This window comes from Oryctolagus cuniculus, chromosome Y (assembly GCF_051225735.1).
Source record: "Oryctolagus cuniculus isolate XC-2025 breed Fujian yellow rabbit chromosome Y, ASM5122573v1, whole genome shotgun sequence".
Lineage (NCBI taxonomy): Eukaryota > Metazoa > Chordata > Mammalia > Lagomorpha > Leporidae > Oryctolagus > Oryctolagus cuniculus.
The window spans coordinates 12738649-12761086 of NC_142889.1; the positions used below are offsets into that span (position 1 = coordinate 12738649).

General features: G+C 40.4%; 1 long non-coding RNA gene across 1 annotated transcript; it reads left to right on the plus strand.

Moving 5' to 3' along the window:
* Nucleotides 1-7528: 7528 nt before the first annotated feature.
* On the plus strand, nt 7529-9637 carry LOC149119244 (uncharacterized). Its single transcript, XR_016228575.1, has 3 exons — nt 7529-7664; nt 7754-7847; nt 9421-9637. It is a non-coding gene; the product is annotated as an uncharacterized LOC149119244 (long non-coding RNA).
* The last annotated feature ends 12801 nt before the right edge of the window (nt 9638-22438 follow it).

A 22438-nucleotide genomic window follows, 5' to 3' on the forward strand; every position in this document is an offset into this window, starting at 1 on the left:
CCAGGGTGCAAGTAGGGCATAGTCTTATTGGCTTGTGCAGAAGTGCCATACACTGCTACCTTGGCACCTACATTTTGTACCATTTATGGTTTTTAGCATTTGTAAATGCATGTGTAAATTTCAGTGTGCAAGTGAATCAAACATGGGCAAACACAGCAGAAAATGCATTTTTAAGTGACACATTATTCAGCTACAATGTGCATATTTGTATATCAAGATACTAAGGATACTACACATCTTTAGCAATACTGTCATCAAGGAATCAGGCTCATAGAAATGGAACAAGCAGATTTAGCTGTCACCTGCAACACCAGCATCCCATATGGGCTCAAATTCAAGTCATGGCTGATCCACTTCTGATCCAGCTCCCTGCTAACATGCCTGGGAAAGCAGCAGATGACCCACTTCCTTAGGTCCATATAGGAGATACAGATGGAGTTCTTGGCTTCCAGTTTCATTCTGGCCCAGCCCCATCCAATTTAGGGAGTAATCCAATGGATAGAAGATTCTCTCTCTCTCTCTCTCTCTCTCTCTCTCTCTCTCTCTCTCTCTTTCTCTCTCTCTATCTTTCTGCCTCTATGTAACTATGTAACTCTGTATCTCAAATAAATAAAAATAAATCTCTCAAAAATCAGAAATGCCCTCAATGTGTTGAGAGCACACCTCTTCTTTAATCAAATGCTAGAATAACAGGAATTTCTACTCTCAACCTGATTTTCCTTAACCAAATTTTCAAAGCTTGGTCCACACTTCATATTGCCTCAGCATCCAGAGTTATATCTCAAAATGCTAATATTGTCTGAAATTTTATTGCAATAGAAATACTTGATTTGTGATATTCAGCAACCTACATATATGTGGCAGAATGGAGTGGTGTCTTTGGACAAGAAAACACACTTACTGCCTGGTATACAAGTGAAATCTGTGCACATCTTCCTGCTGAGACTATGGAAGTATCTAGCCAGCAAAGTGTGCAATGACACCACAATAATGAAAGGACCCAGCACACTGAGATCTGTTCCTGTGCCCAGCATGTAGAAGGCCTGTCAACTTTGAGACTGTTCCTTGTGACTGTGAGTACTTGGCAAGGGATGTGCCCACAGTTGCATAACACAAAGGCAGTGTTCCTCATGTTCTGAAACACAACCTTAGCCCCACAAAGTCTCTTCTCACTCAAATGCAGTTTCCTAGCTGGAACAAATGTTTCCACAGAGCCCATCCATCCTCCAGGTCACAATGGATGCTATGATGACAACAATTATTTGTCATCTAGAAAAGTGTTCAGCAGACTTCAGTACTGGATGCCGGCAAACCAGAAATTGTGAATTTTGGAAAGTCCTGGAAAAAGGAAACTTCCTCAGAGGAGAGAAGCAGCTACTATGCTTCTGGGAAATATCACAAGATTTGCTACTGCCACCTCAAGTTGCAGAAACATGTTCTCTCCCTTTGTAGTCTCCAAATGACAAGTTTGTGAGCTGTAGTCCCTGTATGCTTCCTATGGTTCTCAAGCCCTTGTGGTCAGGCTCAGGATTGACCAAATGATTTGCACTTCACTGAGTTGGGGGTTTTAGTGCATGGTCATTTTCAGTATGCAGAGTCCAATACACATGTTCCAATAATTTCCATTTGTGGAGCACGTGAAGTGTGTTTACTCATTAGAATAAAGCACAAAAGCAGTGAGAGTGGCTCTGGGTTGCAGTGTTGGGGAAAAACTGCTCTTGAGCCATTATCCCAAAAGGACAAGAATGAACCCAAGACTGTGTGCAGTTTGTCTGTTTAACTATTTATAAATATTTCCCAAATGCACACATTTGAAACATGGTAACATTGTTAAGAGGTAAATTATTACACTTATTTAAAAATATTTCCTGGGGCTGACATTGTGGCACAGTGGGTTAAGTCACCACCTATGGTGATGGCATTTCATATGAGCCCCATTTGGAGTACTGACTGCTCCACTTCTCATCCATGGCCCTGCTAATGCACCTGGGAAAGAAACAGAGGATGACTTGAGTACTTGGGCCCCAGCCACCTACAAGAGAGAGATGGATGGAAATTCAGACTCCTGGTTTTGGCCTGACCTAGCCCTGGATATTACAACCTATTGAGTAGTGAACCAACAGATGGAAGATGTGGTGTTTGTGTGTGTGTGTGTGTGTGTGTGTGTCCATCTCTCTTTCTCTCTCTCTCTCTCTCTCTCTCTCTCTCTCTCTCTCTCTCTCTCTCTGTCTCTCCCTCTCTCCCTGAAACACTCTCTTCCATGGGGCTGGTGCAGTGTGTTAACGCCCTGGCCTGAGGTGCCCCATCCCATATGGGTGCTGGTTTGAGACTCAGATGCTCCACTTCAGATCCAGCTCTCTGCTATGGCCTGGGAAAGCAGTAGAATATGGCCCAAGTCCTTGGGCCCCTGCACCCACATGGGAGACCCAGAAGCTCCTAGCTCCTGGCTTCAGATTGGCACAGATCCGGCTGTTGCAGCCAACTGGGGAGTGAACCATTGGATAAAAGACCTCTCTCTCTCTCTGCCTCTGTTTCTCTCTGAGACTTTCAAATAAATAAATAAATCTTCTAAAAAACAAAAAGAACACTGTCTTCCAATTAAGTAACTACATCTTTAAGAATAAATTAAACATATCTCCAATTTGGATACTTCCAGAAGATAAAAACTCAAAAACAGTTTTCCACATTTTCTCCTTGTCTTTTCTTATAAATTCTCTTGCAAATTGAATTTTCATGAAGGTAATTGATAGCACTTTACTTAGAAAGAAATGCAATGTAAAACAAATGATTTGATTTCTCATAATTGGAAAAACAGCTTTCCATAAAACAACCTTGTGGAAATTTCTCTATATGAGTACTACTATTTGTGTAATGGCAGAAAATAAAAACAGAGATGACTGTCATGTAGACTTTTGTTCTACCATTCTTGATCTTCAATTTCATTCTTCAATAATATGATTCTGACGGCAATACTTAGTTTATTTTCATGTTCAAATGTATGTGTAAAACTTAACTACATAAATTCCATGTCTATCCATAGACTATTATATATAAATCAGACCTTAATGTGAATTTATGTCCAGCTCTAGTATGCTAATTTGTTGTATTATACATGCCTGTTTTTCACAATTGTGCCACACAATGATGAAAGGTAAGACTTCCATATTTCAGGGAATGCATTTTTCATTGCCATGCCATCTATGTACAGTATTAGGTTTTCCTTTTTCAAATCTGAAGGGATAATGCACATGCATTTAAGTGAAAATTCTGTGGGTCAGTGTCTACCAACTAAATATCAAGCCAGGCAGTCAGTCTAAATGTATTTTTTGAAGACAGTTGTTATGTAAACCACCTGCAATCTACACTCCACATTAGAAGAATTTAGCAGTAACTAGGAAGGAGTGAATGTAACAAACCAAATATATGCATTCAAGCTACATCACTCAGGAAAGCAGATTAGCACAGCCTCTGCCAGCCATGAGGCACAGAGCAGGACAATAAGAGACTTTGTTTAAGGGATACTCCTGGGTTCTCATCCCATGTCCTCTCTACATCATTAATATTCTGATAGTTCAATGTCATTTTAAGGTTTCAAGAAGATGTAGATCACATAATCCCAATCACAATGAGAATTGATGAAGATAATAGGAAATGAATTAAGTGTTCATATACAAAATAAACTACTATTGTAAATACCAACAATGAACAACTGGAATTTGAAATGGAATCAACATTTTTTTAAGATTTTATTTACAAAATAAACTACTATTGTAAATACCAACAATGAACAACTGGAATTTGAAATGGAAGCAATATTTTTTTAAGATTTTATTTATTTTTATTTGAAAATTGGAGTTACTCAGAGAGAGCAAAGGCAGAGAGAGAGAGAGAGGTCTTCCTTCTGATGGTTCACTCCCCACTTGGCCACAATGGCCAGAGCTGTGTCAATCTGAAGCTAGGAGCCAGGAGCTTCCTCTGGGTGTCCCATGGCAGTGCAGGGGCCCAAGGACTTGGGCCATCTTCTACTGCTTTCCAAGGCTATTACAGAGAGCCAGATCAGAAGTGGAGCAGACAGGTCTTGAACCAGCACCCATATGGGATGCCAGTGCTTCAGGCCAGGGTTTTAACCCTCTATACCACAGCACTGGCCCAGGAAGCAATATTATTAACAACACAGAAAAAAGAGAAACAAGGGAAAGGGAAGCTAGATATATAAATAGAAATACAGACATATGATGAGATAGAAAAGAGGAAGCAGAAAAAGCAGAGGCAGAAACTGAATGAGGAGGAAGAGAAGGAGGAAGATGAAAAGAGGAGGAGGAGGAGGAAGAAATGTTATGAACTATAAATCCATGAAAATACATACAAAATGTATGGGAAAAATTATGAAAAAACCTAAATCGATGGATTTTATGTCTTAATCTGAAAAACACAATAGTATTAAGGTATTCATTCTTCCCACATGAACCAAAAGATTCAGCATGGTCCAATAAAAATTCCAGTAAGCTGTCCTGTAGACAATGATCAACATTTTTCTGAATTTGTAAACTGTAGACATTGTTGAATAATAGTAAATCTGAGGAATAAACATTTATTGATTTCATGTTTTATTATAAACACAGTAATCAAAAGATCATGATGTTGGGTAAAGAAGAAATGTGGCTAAAGGGAATGGCATAAATATATGGAGGTAAATATTTATACTTAACTGATCTTGGTGAAAGGTACAGAGAAGAACATGTATTCCTTTTAAGATTTTTTTGAGCAATACAGTTACAAGCAGAGAAATGGAAAAACAGAGAGAAAGGCCTTCCATCCACTGGTTCACTCCCCAAACATCCACAATGGACAGAGCTGTGTTGATCCAAAGCCAAGAACCAGGAGCTTCTTCCAGGTCTACTACATCAGTGCACAGGTCCAAGCACTTGGGCCTTCTTCTACTGCTTTCCCAGGCCATAATAGAGAGCTGTATCGGAAGAGGAGAAACCAGGACATGCATCAGTGCCCATATGAGATGTCAGCATCCCAGGCAGTGGCTGTGCCACTATGCCACAGTGCTGGCCCTTGATGAATATGTATTTATAACAACTGGATATAGTGCTCTTGGATGACCAAGTGGAGATAAATATTTTAGACCTAACATATAAACTCATTCAACATAGTGAATAGACTTTTACATAGGTAAAATGAAAAAAGAAATTAATTGCATTAGTTTTATATGCAACACTGAATATATGATCAATAAAAATATAATGCAGACTTTAGTTTTATAAAGATTTATTTAATTTGAAAGTCAGAATTATACACACACACACACACACAGAGGGAGATAGAGGGTGACAGAGAGAGAAAGAGTGAGAGAGAGATATTTCTTCCATATGCTGGTTCATTCCTCAAGTGGTTATAACAACCAGCATTTGGCCAGGCTGAAGCCAGCAGCCAGGAGCTTCATCAAGGTCTCTCATATGGGTACTGGGGCCCAAACACTTGTGTCATATTTGGTTGCTTTCCTGGGCCATTATCAATGAACTGAAATAGAAGTGAAGCAGCCAGGACTTGTGCTAGTGTCCATAGGGCATGCCAAAACCACAGGCAATGGCTTTACCTGTTCTGCTACAATACTGGTCATGTAACATGTATTCTATTAAATTTAAAATGTCTTATATTCAAAAAGAATTTTTTAAAATAATGAAAAATACATCTTATCCTGGGAGAGAATATTAGCAAAGTATATATGTGGGGCTGGTATTACAGGATGTTGGGTGAAGCCACAGATTGCTATGCCATTTGTGTCCTGAATGCTCCATTTCCAATCCAGCTCCCTGCTAATATATATGGAAAAGCAGTGGAGGATTGCTTAAGTATTTAGACCTCTGTATCCATGAACGAAATTGAGATAAAGCTCCTGAATTAACCCAATCCTGGCCATTGCAGCAATTTTGGAAGTGAAGCAGTGGGTCAAAGATATTTCTTTCTGTCTTTTCCTCTCTGTAACTCGACCTTTCAAATAAGTAAATAAATAAATATATATTTAACAATAGCAGCAGTCATTGAATGAAAAATTAATAAAGACTGTAAAACTCAGCAATGAGGTGACAAATTATCAAATTTAAAAACAGCAAATTAACTAAGAATTGTCTTTACATTGAATATATGCAGATTAGAAAAAAGCACATAAAATTATGAGATAAGAGAAAGGACTGTAAAGAAAGAACTCAAATTAAACCAGCATTAAGCACTAATATTTTTGAGATAGATATAATAAACAAATAAACACAGCAGTGTAAAAATTGACAAGAATATAAAAAAAAAAACAAAAATCACATTCATTATTGGTCAGAATATATAAGGGTACTTTACAAGACATCTGGAGATGTGATTGTGAAGTCTTCAATAGTGTCACCATACAATGCAGCAAAGATGTCCATATAATTTACCCAGTTTATGTGAAAATACATATTCCACACTATCCAGCTTGAACATAAATGCAATAGTTTTATTCATATTGGATTTCACAGGTATGAAACCAAGATGCCCTGCAGTAGATGAACAGATAAACAAATTGTCACACAATATGGGGACATTTGAGGCGCAACTGATGTGACAGCATACAAAACCACTGGGATGCAGATAGTGGGCTGGATTGGATTCATAGAGGCCCAGAGCCAAAGGAAGACACAGGGTACAGGTCAATAGCATAGACACCTGACAGAAGCAGCAGCTTTGGAAAGACACAGGGTGGTACCCAAAACTGCCAAAAGTTACTCTGTAAAAAGAAGTGTTGGAGATGAAGGAGCCCGGATATAGGTTAAATGGAACAGGGAAGAACTTGGACAAGGATCTACCTCTCCTTCTGTCTCATCGACATTGTTCTGGGGGTATAGTCAGGGAAACTGACTGAGGAACAGGAAATATTAGGTAAAAGGGTCAATTTTTCACCAAGAAAACCTTGATATATATAATAGAACATAACCAAATATAAACTGATGAGAGGATTAAGCAAGATTCTTGGGTTCAAGAGCAATATATACAATGAAGGGTGTTACTAGGCACAAGAAAAAAACAAATAGGCAACATTTTTGAAGGACAAAATACAGACTAGGAAACAAATCTCTAGAAAGATCAATGAGACCAAGAAATAATACTCAACCGTTTGCAAATCAGTACTAAAAATCTCAAACTCACACAAAAATAAAAACAAGAATATAAAGAAAAGACCTAGAGCCCAAACACTGCGTAAACCGTAACTCACGGAAAACGTTTAAGGAGCCCCGAATCACAGGATCACAGACAATGGAACAGGGAAGTATTTCAGGAGATGGTCTGGAAGGTCTCCCTCTGCTGTGGGAGTGTCATGTCCCAGGAAGAGGAGAGACAGCTTCAAACTTGAGCCCAAGGTGCCCACCGTATTCCCCCAACACAGCACAGTCCCAAGGCCCGCAGGCTGCATCTGATTGGCTGCGTCTCCTCTGACGCCATAAGTGCGCGCCATTGTGTGACCTACCCAAGCAGGTTGGCCTGGGCAACGCTGTGTGAATCTTCTTTCTGGGCTCCGCCGTTCTTTGCTTCCTGGCTCTGCTCCTGGTCGCGGCCTCCCGTGGTCAGCCTTTCCGCTCCCTCTTACAGAGACCTCAGGACCGGGACTCCTCAGAAGCTGGAAAATGGTGAGTGAGGTCCAGTCCCGTCAGGCCCGCAGGATGTGAGCTGGGCCACAGCCGCAGCCCTGAGGGTCTTGTCCTGGCCCTGTTTGCAGTGACTGTGGCTCATCTCTGGAGCCCCGAAACCGCCAACATTGTTAATGAGGACAGGAAGGAACTTAGAATTCAGACTTCAGATCTGGCTGTCACGTGAGTGAGAAGCTGATTTGCGGGTCCTCTGTCCCACCTTTCTCTCTAGGGATGACCGGAGTCTCCTGAATTGCAAACAAGGTTTAATGTCAGTAACCCGGTCCTTTCAGTGTAGCTCTTCCTAGGGCCCTGCGTAGCTTTATGTTAATAATAACACAAGGTCTCAAACCGGGTAAATTATGAAAAAAGGGTGCTATTTGACTCAAGGTTCTGCTCAAGGTTGCGAGGTAGCATCTGGCGATGGCTTCTTGTTGGCAGAGGCTTGGGGTGCCGCAGAAACCATGTGGCCAAATAAAGGGAGTGCTGGTGTGGCCAGGGCAAAGTGGCTTCTACAGCAGACCCTCTGGAGATAGTCCATTAATCATATGAATAGATTGAGCCTAATCATTACTTGGAATATTCCACTTGGTCCCATCGATTATGTTCTTATACTTGGAATTAAAGTTCCCCATGAATTTCTTTTTTTTTCTTAAAAAAAAAAAGATTTATTTATTTATCTGAAAGTCAGAGTTATACAGAGAGAGGAGAGGCAGAGAGAGAGAGAGAGAGAGAGAGAGATCTTCCATTGGATCGTTCACTTCTCAATTGACCACATAGCTGGAGCTGCATCGATCCAAAGCCAGGAGCCAGGAGCTTCCTCTGGGTTTCCCACATGGGTGCAGGGGCCCAAGCACTTGGGCTGTCTTCTACTGCTTTCCCAGGCCATTGCAGAGATTGATCAGAGTGGAGCAGCCGGGTCTTGAACCTGCGCCCATATGGGATGTTGGCACTTCAGGCCAGGGTGTTAACCCACTGTGTCACAGAGCCAGCCCCAAAGAGTTTCAGAGGGATAAACCATATTCAATAAAGAGTATGAAGCCTGCCCCCCCCCCCAAAAAAAAAGATCTCAGGGCCATTTCCCTGGCATAGTGAGTAAAGCTGCTGCCTGCAGTGCTGGTATCCCAAATGGGTGCAGTTTCCAGTCCTGGCTGCTCCACTAATACTCCAGCCCCCTGCTAATTCCTCTGGGAAAACACTTGGTGATAGCCCAAATCCTTGGCCCCTGCACTCATGTGGGAGACCTGGAAGAGGCTCCTGGCTCCTGGCTCCTGGGTTTGGATTGGCCCAGCTCTGGCCATTTCAGCCACTTGGGGAGTAAAGCAGCAAATGGAAGACCCCTCTCTCTTTTTCTCTTTCTCTCTCTCTCTCTGCCTCTCTGTAACTCTGCCTTTCATATAAATAAATAAATCTTTAAACACAAACAAAAAATCAGTAAAAATGTCCAAATCTCCTCCCATGTTGCCAAATGCTAACTGCTCCATCAATGATTTTCTTTATGGCATATTTCATTCAGCTTCAGTTAAAACACTATTGCTAAAATAATATTGTCTTTTTTCCCCACAAGAAAATTCCTTAACCTTTTAAAACACTTATTTTCTGTCTATGAACCTATCCTATTAGAGGAAAGCTAAGAATGCTTACCTGACACCCAAGTGTAAAGAGATCTTTGTTTAAAATGGGTATTTGTAGTAGTGGTTAAGATGTTCCTAGGACTCCCACAGTCCCTCCCAGAGATCCCTGGTTTGCATTCCAGCTCTGCTTCCAGCCTAATGTTCACCTGAGGAAGAGGCAGTGATGGTTCAAGTACTTGGGTCCCCATCACCCACATAGGAGGATCTGATTTGATTCCAGCCTCCTGGCTTCAACATGGGCCAGCCTTGACTTTTGCATGCATGTGAGGAGTGAACCATTTAGTGGAAGATCTCTCCATGACTGTTTCTGCAGCTCCACTTGTGAAATAAAATACATTTTTAAAAAACTGTCCATTTCTTCTTATCTCCCTTAAATTCAGACATCTTATTAAAATGTCATCAGTTTGAGAATCCCCTCAGAAGCTTTACAGGGCAATGTCTCCCTAACACACTCCTCTCTTTCCCTTGTCCTGAGTTGTGGGTGATGACAGAAGATTTTCCAGGGGCCAGATCCCTAGGAGTATCAGGTGAATGCCAGCCCCTGGCTGTTTCTTCCTAAAGAACAGTAGTAAGAAGGGGGACATTTGATGTCTCTAAGGCAAAGGGTCTCTACTGTATACCCTCCATCAATGTTGCTAACCCATTGGGACACTAAAATTTCTTCTCCCAAGTTCAGTTCCCACTATGGGAGACATATTAGTGACAGCTAATTTGATGCTGATATTGAAGGGGCAGGACAGAAATGAGTATGCCCTCTAGGTTCTATCTGCCTTATGCAGGAGGGAAATCTTTTGTAAAGGTAAAGAAAGACCTGACCTAGCTAAGTGGTACCAGATTTGAAAAGCAAATGCACATGCATTTTGCATCCACAGATTTGGTTTAATCAGAGTATAATTTGTCAATTTTGAATGTCTAGGAAGATCAGTTTCTGTTGGCTGAGAAAGTTTAAATTTGAGATTATTTTCATGACTGGTATAATAAAAATTTTACTTGACTTGGTCATTTTTGGCTCAGAGATCCTAAGACCTCTGAAATTTCCTGAATGGTAGGCCTGGCTCTATTCCTGCCTAACACACACATTTCAGATGGTAGCTACGTCTATGTTAATGAGATGACTCTGGGTAGGATCCCTAAATAACATCAGAATGGGGACAGGGCATCAGAAAGAGCCAATACTTGCTTTCCACTGGCATCTTCATGGGGCTGCATGGTGCTTATTTTTATATTTAGTCTATGTCTTTATGTTTGCCTTTAAAATATATTTATGCATCTTCAGTTGATATATAAAATATCATATGTCTTTTATGTGATGAGAACAATTAAAATCTAATTTCTTCATTATTTTCCTTAGTAGAACACATTGCTATTAACTATTGTTATCATGTTGTACAATGTACATTTTCAAGTTATTCTTCCTATGGAATTGAAATTTATTCTCCTTTGAGCAACATGGCCTCAAATCCCCTCCATGTCTCTTTAAATTTAAATAATTTTCCTGTAGATCCAAAGTTGGATCTTGGTCTTAATTGAACTGTGTCAGTCTCTTAATTGGAGTCATTAGTTAATACACATTTAAGATGATGATTGCTGTATTTGGATTAATATGCAGCATATTTGAAATTGGTTCCCTTTTATTATAATTCTTTCTTAAAGTCTTACTGATTTGTATTTGTTTGAAAAAGATCTAGAGACAGAGGAAGAGAAAGATCTTTTATTTTATTTTTTTGACAGGCAGGAGTGGACAGTGAGAGAGACAGAGAGAAAGGCTTTCCTTTTTCTGTTGATTCACTCCCCAGTGGCTGCTGTGGCCTGTGTGCTGTGGCCAGCCTACCGTGTTGATCCATAGCCAGGAGCCAGATGCTTCTCCTGGTCTCCCATGTGGTTGCAGGACCCAAGGACTTAGGCCATCCTCCACTGCACTCCCGGGCCATAGCAGAGAGCTGGACTGGAAGAGGAGCAACTGGGACAGAATCTGGTGCCCTGCCTGGGACTAGAACCCGGTGTGCCGGTACCACAGGCAGAGGATTAGCCTATTGAGCCACGGTGCCAGCCCAAGATGTTATCTAATGTTTTAGTCTCTGAATGCCTGCAACAATTGTGATTAATTCAAGCTAAGCACAGGAGCCAAGAAGTCCTTCCAGGTTTCCCACATGTGTGGCAGAGATCCAAACACTAGAAGCATGAACTGCTGCCTGCCACAGTATGCATTAGGGGGAAATTGTTTCAGAACTGGAAAAGCTGTACTCAGACCTGACATTCTGATATGGGATGCGGTCATCTGAAGTGGTGTGTAAAATGCTCCACCCAACACCCAACACTGTCTTTGTTCATAAAGTTTCCCTAGTTTTCTCACTTACCACTTTATTTTTTTTAAGATTTATTTTATTTATTTGAAAGGCAGAATTGCAGAGAGAGGTAGAGAGAGAGAGAGAGGTCTTCCATCTGCTGGTTCACTCCCTAGATGGCCGCAATGGCTGGAACTGCACCGATTCAAAACCAGGAGCCAGGAGCTCCTTTTGGGTCTCCCGCATGGGTACAGGGGCCCAAGGATGTGGGCCATCTTCCACTGCTTTCCAAGGCTATAGCAGAGAGCTGGATCAGAAGAGGAGCAACCGGGACTTGAACCGGAGCCCATATGGGATGCCAGTGCTGCAGGCCAGGGTGTTAACCCACTGTGCCACAGTGCCGGCCCCTTATCACTTTATTTTTCAAAACATTTATGCATCTATTTTATTTATGAACAGAGAGACACACAATGCGAAACAAGAGGGAATTGCCATCTGCAAGTTCATTCTCCAAGTTCCTGTGTGATAATTGTGATTTTCCTGGACAAAGACATAAGCCAAGAAATTAATCTTGAAATTGAGATGGCAGAGATGCAAAAATCACGTCATTACCTACTTCGTTCCAGGGTATGCATTAGCACAAAGTGGGAATTGGGAATGTAGCCAAGACTAAAACACTGGACTCCAGTGTGGGATGGTGGCATTCAGAACTCTCTCTTAACCACTATACCAAAGGCCCACATCTTCTCACTAAAGTTGAGCATTCTATTAAGATGTCAAGGATATATGCTTTCTAATATTTTAAAATAATTTCTCTAGAGTTTGCAGTGTACATTATCAAATAACCCAAACCCACTTTCAAGTAACATGCTATTTTTTAGGTAGTGCAGATAACTTTTAATAGAATTTTCCCAATCCCTTCCTCCTACCTTCTGTATAATTTGTCATTCCTTTTATCTATCAGAAGTTGTAATGACTGAGTTGATATCATTTTGGATAAACCTTTTTTCTGGTAAATTATGTAGAAACAAACAAAGTGAATTCCTTTTTGTACCTTCACTTAATTTTTTAAAGATTTATTTATTTATTTGAAGGGCAGTTGCAGAGAAGCAGAGGTATAGTGAGAGAGAGAGAGAAAGAGGGAGAGAAGTCTTCCATCTGCTGGTTCACTCCCCAGATAGCCTCAATGGCCGGAGCTGTGCTGATCTGAAGCCAGGAACCAGGAGCTTCCTTCTGGTCTTCCCATGTGGGTGCAGGAGCCTAAGGACTTGGGCCATCTCCCATTGCTTTCCCAGGTCATAGCAGAGAGCTGGATTGGAAGTGAAACAGCCAGGACTCAAACCAGTGCCCATATGGGAAGTGGGCACTGCAGGAGGCAGCTTTACCTGCTACTGTTAGAGTCTGAAAAAGCCCACTGCCCGAGGAACAACTTCAAGAGACTTTTCTCTCATGCAACAGGCAAAGGGTTAAAGATTTATTGATTACCCAGCATGCTGGGGCTGTCTGATCATACATGAACAGAGCAGCCCTGAATAATCAAAGGTTAGGGTTTATAAAGGCAAAAACCGCAAAACTGGGAAGGGGGGAATACATGGTTGCTATGCACGGTTGCTATACACAGTTGCTAAAATCAAAAGAGTGTACATAAAATCAAAAGAGAGTATATGGTTACTGGGGTCAACATAACCTAAAACCTAAGTGAAATTAATATTTATCATAATCTTGACAATACCAGTTACAATATTACAATTAGCAATTAGGACTTGACATTAATGTAAGACACAGACAAATCACATCTTTATTATTAGCCCAGGTAACCCAGGTGCAACCTTTCTACTTTTAAGCTTGAGTAATCATGCTAGGGGGTTTTTGTGCATTGCCAAGGGTGATGTAGTGCACTGCTATTGTCCGACTATTTGAGATCATAGTTTCAGACCAGAGTCTCATGGTGGGGGGGGGGGTGCTTTCTCAGAATAGAGTCTCAAGTGCTCCAAAATGGAGTCCCTACTGTCAAGGTGCTACTTCACTCTTATTTTTACAGCTGTACCAGGAAGGTTTAAACCTGTAAGCTTAAGCTTAACTTTTTACACCCGCACATATACAATTTTAACTCTTCACTACACCACAGTGGCTGTCCCTATTCAGGTCCTTTTACTGGTTAACTATATTGTTTCTTGTTGCTACTGTGCAGTTTTTCCAGTTCTGTATGTATTCTGTGTATCACTCCTTTGTCAGATGCATAGTTTGAAAATGTTTTAGCTCATTCAATTGGTTATATCTTCCTTTTGGTGGCTGTTTGTTTATATTTTTGTTTTTGGTTTTAGGAATCTTCTTAGTTGATATCAAAATTATATATTTGTGTTTTTACTGCCCACACTTTTGGGATCTTATTCAAAGCTATTGCTTATGCCAGTGTTGTAGAGTTCCCTGTCTTCTTTATGAGATTTATGTCTTACATTAAGTTCATTGAGTAAATTTGTTTTTTGTGTAGGGTAACATTGGGGCAGTCTCCTTTCAGTCTTCTGAGTATGAATACCCATTTTCCTCTGGACAATTACTGAAAAGATTTCTTTCTTTAGCATATTTTTGGAGTATCTGTCAAATGTAAATTATCTGTGGATGTATGGGTTTCTTTCTGGGACCTCTATTCTGTCCCATTGGTCTATGTGTCTGTTTTAATGCCAGTGGTTATAATATCTGTTATAAAGCAATATATATAATATATTACATATTATATGTATTATAATATATTATAATCATAATATAATATATAATATAATAATATATATTATAATATATAATATATAATATAATCATAATATAATATATTATATAATATGTAATATGTATGCAATATAGTATAATTATATATTATTATATGTGTATTAACAAATATTATAGTATACTATCTGTTATAAATATCTGTATTGAATTCAGATATTTTAGTGATACCAGAATGCTGTTCTTCAGTATTGCTTTGGCTGTTTGGGGTACTTTTTGACCCCATATTAATTCTCCAAAACATTGATTAATTTGAAAGTCGGAATATTAGAGAAAGAGAGGGAGAGACAGAAAGAGATATTCAAACTGTTGATTCACTCCTCAAATGGTCACAGTGGCCAGGCCTGGGCCAGATGGAAGTTAGGAGCCAAGAGCTTCATTTGAGTCCTCCATGTGGGTGGCAGGGCCTCAAGTACTTGAGCTGCCTTCCATTGCTATCCCAAGCCATTAGCTGAGAGCTGGCTCAGAAGTGGACCACTTAGGACTCAAACCAGAGCACATCTGGGATACCAGCATCACAGATGGGGGCTTTATGTGATATGCCACAATGCTGACCCCAATTCCATATTATTTTTAAGTTCATTTTGTGTAATACTATGAAGAATTTATTTGTGTTCTGATGGCAGTTTTTAACCTTTTCTCTTCAATTCCTTTCATCACTATTTGTAAATTTTTTCTTGCAGAGGTCTTTCACATCCTGGGTTATATTTATTCCAAGGTCTTTTGTTTTCTTGAAGCTGTTGTGAATCCAATTTTTTTATAGTTTTCAGTGAGTTCACTATTGGATACGAAAGTGCTCCTGATTCTTCTGTGTTCATTTTGTATCCCGCAACTTTGGTGAATCCATTGATCAGTTACAGAAGTCTCTTGGTAGAGTCATTTGGTTTCTCTGTGTATAGAATTGTGTCATCTGGAAACAGAACATAATTTGCTTTCTTCTTTCCTGTTAGCAGCCTTTCTTTCTGCCACTTGACTACTTTTTTGGTGCAAACTTTCAGTGCAATATTGAATAACAGTGGTTAGACTCAGCATTCTTGTCTGGCTCCAGATCTTGAATGAAATGCTTTCGGCTCTTTGCCATTCTGCATAATGTTAGATATGGGTTAATAATATACAGGCTTTACTGTATTGAGGTATGATCCTTCTAAAAATATGTTGCTCACAATTTTGTCATAAATTGATGTTAATTTTTGAATGCTTTAATTACCTCAATTGAGATCATTCTAATGATGTTATCAATCATCTTGTTGATGTGATTTATTTTCTTTTTGATTTGCATGCATTTAACTATCCCTTATACCCCCAGGACACATCCTAATTGGTTTTTATTTGCTGTAGGATTTGATGGCTAGTCTTATGAAAATTTTATATCTATAATCATCCGGCATATTGGTCTATAGTTTTATATTTGAAAGATAGACAGAGATCTCTCTGCCGACTCACTCCAATATTGGAATCTAGACAATTCTTTCTTCATGGATGACTTTGAAGGGGATTCATCTCTTTAAAGTGTTTGGAGTAATTTTAGAAGGACAGATGTTAGTCCTTTAAAAAAAGATAATTAGGCTGGCGCCATGGCTCAATAGGCTAATCCTCCACCTTGCGGTACCGGCACACCAGGTTCTAGTCCTGGTCAGGGTGGCAGATTCTGTCCCAGTTGCCTCTCTCCCAGGCCAGCTGTCTGCTATGGCCCAGGAGTGCAGTGGAGGATGGCCCAAGTGCTTGGCCCTGTACCCCATGGGAGACCAGGATAAGCACCTGGCTCCTGCCTTTGGATCAGCGTGGTGCGCCGGCCACGGCGGCCATTGGAGGGTGAACCAATGGCAAAAAGGAAGACCTTTCTCTCTGTCTCTCTCTCTCACTGTCCACTCTGCCTATCCAAAATAAATAAATAAATAAATAAATAAATACATAAATAAATAAATAAAAGATATAGAATTAGTAATGAAGACAATATTTTAAACACATATAATTTTCTCAGAGAGATTACTAAATTAGCTGTATAAGGAATCCTAGTAAGGTTTTCAGCATTTTGGTAGTCACTTGTAATGTTGTTCAATGTATCTTTAAGTTTATTATCTGTGTGTTGTCAGTTCATGCACTGATTATCACTAGTTTCATGAGAATGGGGATGACTTACGGGATTTGAAATAGAAAAATTATAATAACACCAATCTTCGCAACATCTGTGCAGTCTATAATGTACATAAATAATAATGTGAGTCATTTATAAGATATTTGAGTTTAATTCCTTTTAGCTGATATGCCATTACTAGGTGGCAATTATAAACATAATTCATAATTCACTGAGCAAGCAAACAATAAAGTTGTAAGTTTCCTAGAGAGATTTCTGACATGACAGTGTGAGTAGTTGTGTGGACCCTCACTCCAGTAGAATTAATCAAAACAACTTTACAAACTAATATCCCTGCAAAGACTCTAGAAATGTCTCAAAGACATTTAGCAGCTAAATATTAGGAAAATCTAAGATTTGCTAAGAGCAGAGGGACTCAGCAGTACTATTTAAATCTAGACCTGATTTCCCTCTCCTGCCCTGACTCAAAAGGAAGCTATTCCACACAGGAACAATGGAAAACATAGGGCTCTGCTTGCTGGGAGCTGCCACCTGGGGAGAAAGACATCTTGACTTCTCCTATCTGCAGCTACCTGATGCCAGAATTATGTTCTTTATAAATACAGCTGAGAGATAGGGCTCAATCCCACTCAAGTGACAGAGGCTCTATATTGGTCAGAACACTTGGATTTCCTAGTACACTCAACATCCATAGTAGACAAATCTATACAAATAGCATATTTGTAGTGGCTTTAGTTTCAAAGCATTAGGGACATGGAAGAAAAGCAAAAGAGTACTCTTTTTTTACTTATTTATTTGTGTTTATTTTATTTTTCTATTTTATTTATTTATTTGAAAGGCAGAATTACAAAGTGGGAAAGAAGGATCTTCCATCAGCTGGTTCACTCTCCCCAAATGGCTTCAATGGCTGTGGCTGGAAGGCTACAGTCCAACACTCCATTTAAGTCTCCCATATGAGTTCAGAGTCCCAAGGCCCAATGGGATGCCAATATTGCAGAGGGTGGCTTGATCTATTGTGTCACAACACTAATTCCTTTTGCTAATTTTAGAAGCAAGGAGAGGTGGAAGATATCAAAATGCTCACATCAGTGAGGCTGAGTTACTGGGAGCTACTGAGGCAGGGATGGCAGTACAGCAGGCTGAGCCATGGATGGGGATGCCCATGTCCCATATCAGCATGCTGGGTCAGGCGCTAGCCATTGTGCTTTCAATTCATATTGAATACTGAATTTTTTTTGCTAATGTGCAATGGAGGCAGCACATGAAGGCAGACTTGAATTTCTGCCTTCCATACTGGAGACCTGGATGGAATTCCTCAACCATGTTGGGCTTGCCACAGCCCTAAATGTTAGGGGCATTAGGCAGAGTTATCTAGTCAAAGGGAAATTCCTCTCTCTCTCTCCATTTCCAAATGATTAGTCAATTACTCTTAAATAATTTAACAAAATCAAGACTTGGGAACTCAATCTAGGCTTCCAACATGGCTCAAATTTTCTTAACTACTTGAGTGTTTTACTTATGGTTGATGTGGTTCCAGGTGGGCATTAGCAGAAATATGGAATTAGGAATGCAGCTGGGAATGAAATCCAGGCATTCTGGAATGTGTGTGTCCCAAGAAGCATCTTTTGCTCTTTTAAGATTTATTTATTTATTTTACTTTCTTCAGATTTTATTTATTTATTTGAGAGATAGAGTTACAGACAGTGAGAGGGAGAGATGAGAGAAAAGTCTTCCATCCACTGGTTTACTTCCCAAATGGCCACAATGATCAGAGCTGTGCCAACCCAAAGCCAGGATTCAGGAGCTTCTTCCAGGTCTTCCACATGGGTGCAGAGACCCAAGAATCTGAGCCATTGTCTACTGCTTCCTCAGACCATAGCAGAGAGCTGGATCAGAAGAGGAGCAGCCAGGACTAGAACCAGTGCCCATATGGGATGCCAGTGCCTAAGACAGAGGCTTAACATACTGAGCCACAACACCTGACTCTTGAGTTACTTTTAAGAGTTATTTATTTATTTGAAAGAGAGAGAGAGAGAGAGAGGCAGAGAGAGAGTATGAGATCTCTCATCAGCTGTTTCACACCCCAAGTGACCTCAATGTTAAGAGCTGGGCTGATCCAAAGCCAGGAGACAGGAGCTTCTTCTGGGTCTTCAACATGGGTGCAGGGGCCCAAGCACTTGGGCCATCTTCCACTGCTTTCCCAGGAAAATTAGCAGGGTGCTGGATCAGCAGTGGCATAACTAGGATTTGAACTGGTGCCCATATGGGATGCTGGTGCTGCAGGTGGCAGCTGTACCCACTATGCCACAGTGCCAGACCTAAAGCAGCATCTTCACCACTAGATTCACCTCACCTTTTTTTCTTTTGGGTGATTATAAATTTATTGTGGTGATAGGTACATGTAACTGAAGACTGAATTGCATGATAAATGAATTATATTCTCATCTCTGTGCTACTTAAAATTTTTATATAAGGGTCCAACATTGTGGTATAGTGGGTGAGGCTGCCGGGTGTGATGCTGGCATCCTATTTGAGCACTGGTTCATGACCTGGCTGCTCCACATAAGACCCACCTCTCTGCCAATGTGATTGGGAAAGCAGCAGAAGATGGTCCAAGTGCTCGGGGAACTGCACCCCCCACCAGGGGAAATCCAGATGGAACTTCTGGCTCCTGGCTTCTCTTGACCAAGCCCTGGCCATTGCAGCCATGTGTGGAATGAACCAGAAGATACAAGATTTCTATCTCTGTGTCTCCTTTTCTTGATGTCACTCTATGTTCTTTTTTTTTTTTTTAAAGGTTATGTGAGGGACTAATGTGAAATAGTGGGCTAAGCCACTTCCTGAAGTGCCAGAATCCCATGTGGGCACTGACTTAATTCCTGGCTGCTCCACTTTCTATCAGGCTCTCTGGTAATGCATCTGAGAAAACAGCAGAAGATAGTCCAGCTGCTCGGGCTGCTACAGCTGGCATGGGAGACCCAGAAGGAGTTTAAGGCTCCTGGCTTCATCTTGGCCAAGCCCTCCCTATTGTAGCCAGTTGGGGATAGATCTCCATCTCTCTCTCTCTAATTCTGACTTTTAAATTAAGAAAAATAAATCTTTTTAAAGAAGTTATATGATTTCTGATAAATTGTACAATTAAATAATTGTATTTAATTTTTCATATTTTTGTAATTCAGTATTTCAATCTCAAATTCACATAAAATTTTACTTTCTTCTGTAAGTTACACAACATATTCATATGTAGTTATGGATATAAATGCAATAGCAAGTGATCCAGTATATAAACTAGATGGATAATGATGATTGTTTTAAGATCAAGGTATTATAGGAGAGGTGACATTAATCTTGTCTGCATATCTTTTTAAAGAATATATTTACAAAATAAATTAATACAAAAAGAAATATGGTCAGACACATAGGTACCTGATTAGATATTTTAGTAGTGATGAGTCAGAGAAGACCAACCTTAGGCATTAGCCTTGTGATAGAGTAGTTTTAGTCACTGCCTGTGATGCAGGCATCCCATATTGTAGGATCAGGTTGAGGCATGGCTACTCTGCTTCTGATCCAGATGCCTGCTAATGTTCCTGGGCAGGCAGTAGAAGACAGTCCAAGTAACTGAGCCCTTACCACCCAAGTAGAAGAATCAAAAGGAGTTCCTGACTCTTGGCTTTGTCTTAGACACAGCCTTGGCTGTGGCAGCCACATGGGAAGTGCACAAACAGAAGGAAGGGACCCATTTCTCTGATTCCCTTTCTTTGCTTTCAACTAAATAGGTAACTACTAGAGATGAAATGACTAACCTCAGGTCATAATCCTCCTGAGTGTCCTAACTAGTCCATCCACTCTCTGGCCATCACTTCCTTTACCTTTACTACTGGACCATTTATTCCTCTGTGATCAGCACAAATTAGTTATGCAAATTCTTGTCACTTTGTCAATACTCAAAATAATGTACTACAGAGATTATATGGAAACAATACTGAAGAAAAAGAAGAATGAGTTGTTTAAAATTAGTCAACTGTCAATGAGGATGGCCTTCCAATGTTTAATCCTCTCAGGAATTCTTCTGGAATCCTTATTTTCAATCCCAGTAGGAGCAGCTTCTACTGAGAGTTTTTGAGAGTTTTGTAATGACCAGGATGAAAAATTCCAGAGGAAGGACTACTTCATGGTGCCGAGCTGGTTCTTTGATTCATGCAAGTTCAAAACTTTCTATTTAAAGAAATATGACTTTGAGATATACATTTCAAAGCCCAATTGTCTCTGTGATTTGAGGAGGTACCTAGGCTTGGAAGCTCAAGACTGAGGTTTCTGCACATGCAGAGCAGTCAGTGAGAGGCAGTGGCAGGATTAGAGAAGACTCAGGAATTTGTGCAGGGTAATCATACCTTAAGCATAAAGAAAACTGAAATAGGCTGTGGGCCCAGAGTCAGTAAGTGCCACCAGCCCCTACTCAAGTCCATATCAACTCTGAACACCCCATTTGAGTGGGAGCACCAATAGCAGTGGAGCCTTTGTGATTCTGGGACCTCTTCTTTTGACCTCTTTGTTTAGATGGTAGCATCAGTCCTCTAAAGGAAGTAAAGATTCAGGTCCAGCTCTCAGAACTAAAGCACATATTTATTAGGTGGATGGGTACATGAGTGGAAAAAGAACTTCAGGAGCTCATAGGTAATTATCAGACATTGGAATTTTACACAATGAATTTGAAATGTACTCACCTGAAGACCCATTATTTTATTCTAATTCATGCACTAGAATAGTTTTCCCAACTCTGGAATATACTTTATGGACACATCACCAATTATTCAGTAGATGAGGGAAAGTATCTTTTCTAAAGGGTTATACATGAGTTTCCACAGCAATATTTATTTCTTGTTTATGTATCTTATTACTTCTTTACTTATGCTTTAAACAAGCACCTGTAACAAGTAGATTAATGTTTTACAACTCTAAATTTCAGAATGAAAAATGAAAATCAAAGGATTTCCAGTGTGGCTGGGATGCTGTGGACCCCTTAGACATACATAGAATGTCACTCACAAGTAGGCTGTCAGCTGTGGCTGGAAAGTATGTTTCTGGACTAACTGGTATCTCACCTACTAATAGCTTCTTATGCCGCATATGTGGTCTTGTGGCTTTTAATCATACTTTCAGGGTGGGTGCATTCTTTGACCCAGAGCTAGCAAAGGAGGGGTCTGAGCCCCTAAGGAGATGGATAGTCTCCAGGAGACACGCTCTGTCTCCATAAACCCCAAGACAATCACCATATAGTATGTGAAACCCCTGTCCAATGCGCACCTCCACAGAATGACCCAACGAAAAAAGCAATGCCTTAAAAATGCAGGACACTTCCTAAAAGCCAGTGTTCCATTCAGGCACTCCTTCTGGTCTCCTCAGGCCAGATGCTTTTTCTGTTGCTTGCCAATCATATAGATGTTTCTTTTCTGTCAAATAACAGTTTCTGCCTCTTTACAAACTGTTCCCTGGCTTTGTATTTCTATACTAAGCTGAGGAAAATAAACCACGAAACTTGCTCCTGCAACCACCCTCTCCTCTGTGACTGGTAACATCAAAAGTTGTGAGTTATCACCCAACACTGTTCCCTCATTTAAATTTCTCAATTCATAGCAGGTTTCTTTCAAATATGAATTTGTCAAGACAAATCCATCAGAATTCCATACGGTTAGCACATGGATGGAGATGAATTCAGATGCACCATGTTACAGCAAGGCTGAATACCCAGGAGGTTTACAAATCATCCCTCTTTTCCAAGTGGAGGAGTGCAGAGGCTTGTGGGAAATGTAGTCTTCCCCAGGCATGGCATCACCACCACAGAAGTGTGGAAAGGGGTTTTTCAGGTTCCTTCTAAACATGGGTCATTTGCCCACTCCTGCCCACCTCTAAGGAATTCCAGACCTGAAGCTCTTCTGATTCTGCTCCATTGACTCCAAACAGAGTCTGTAACCCTGG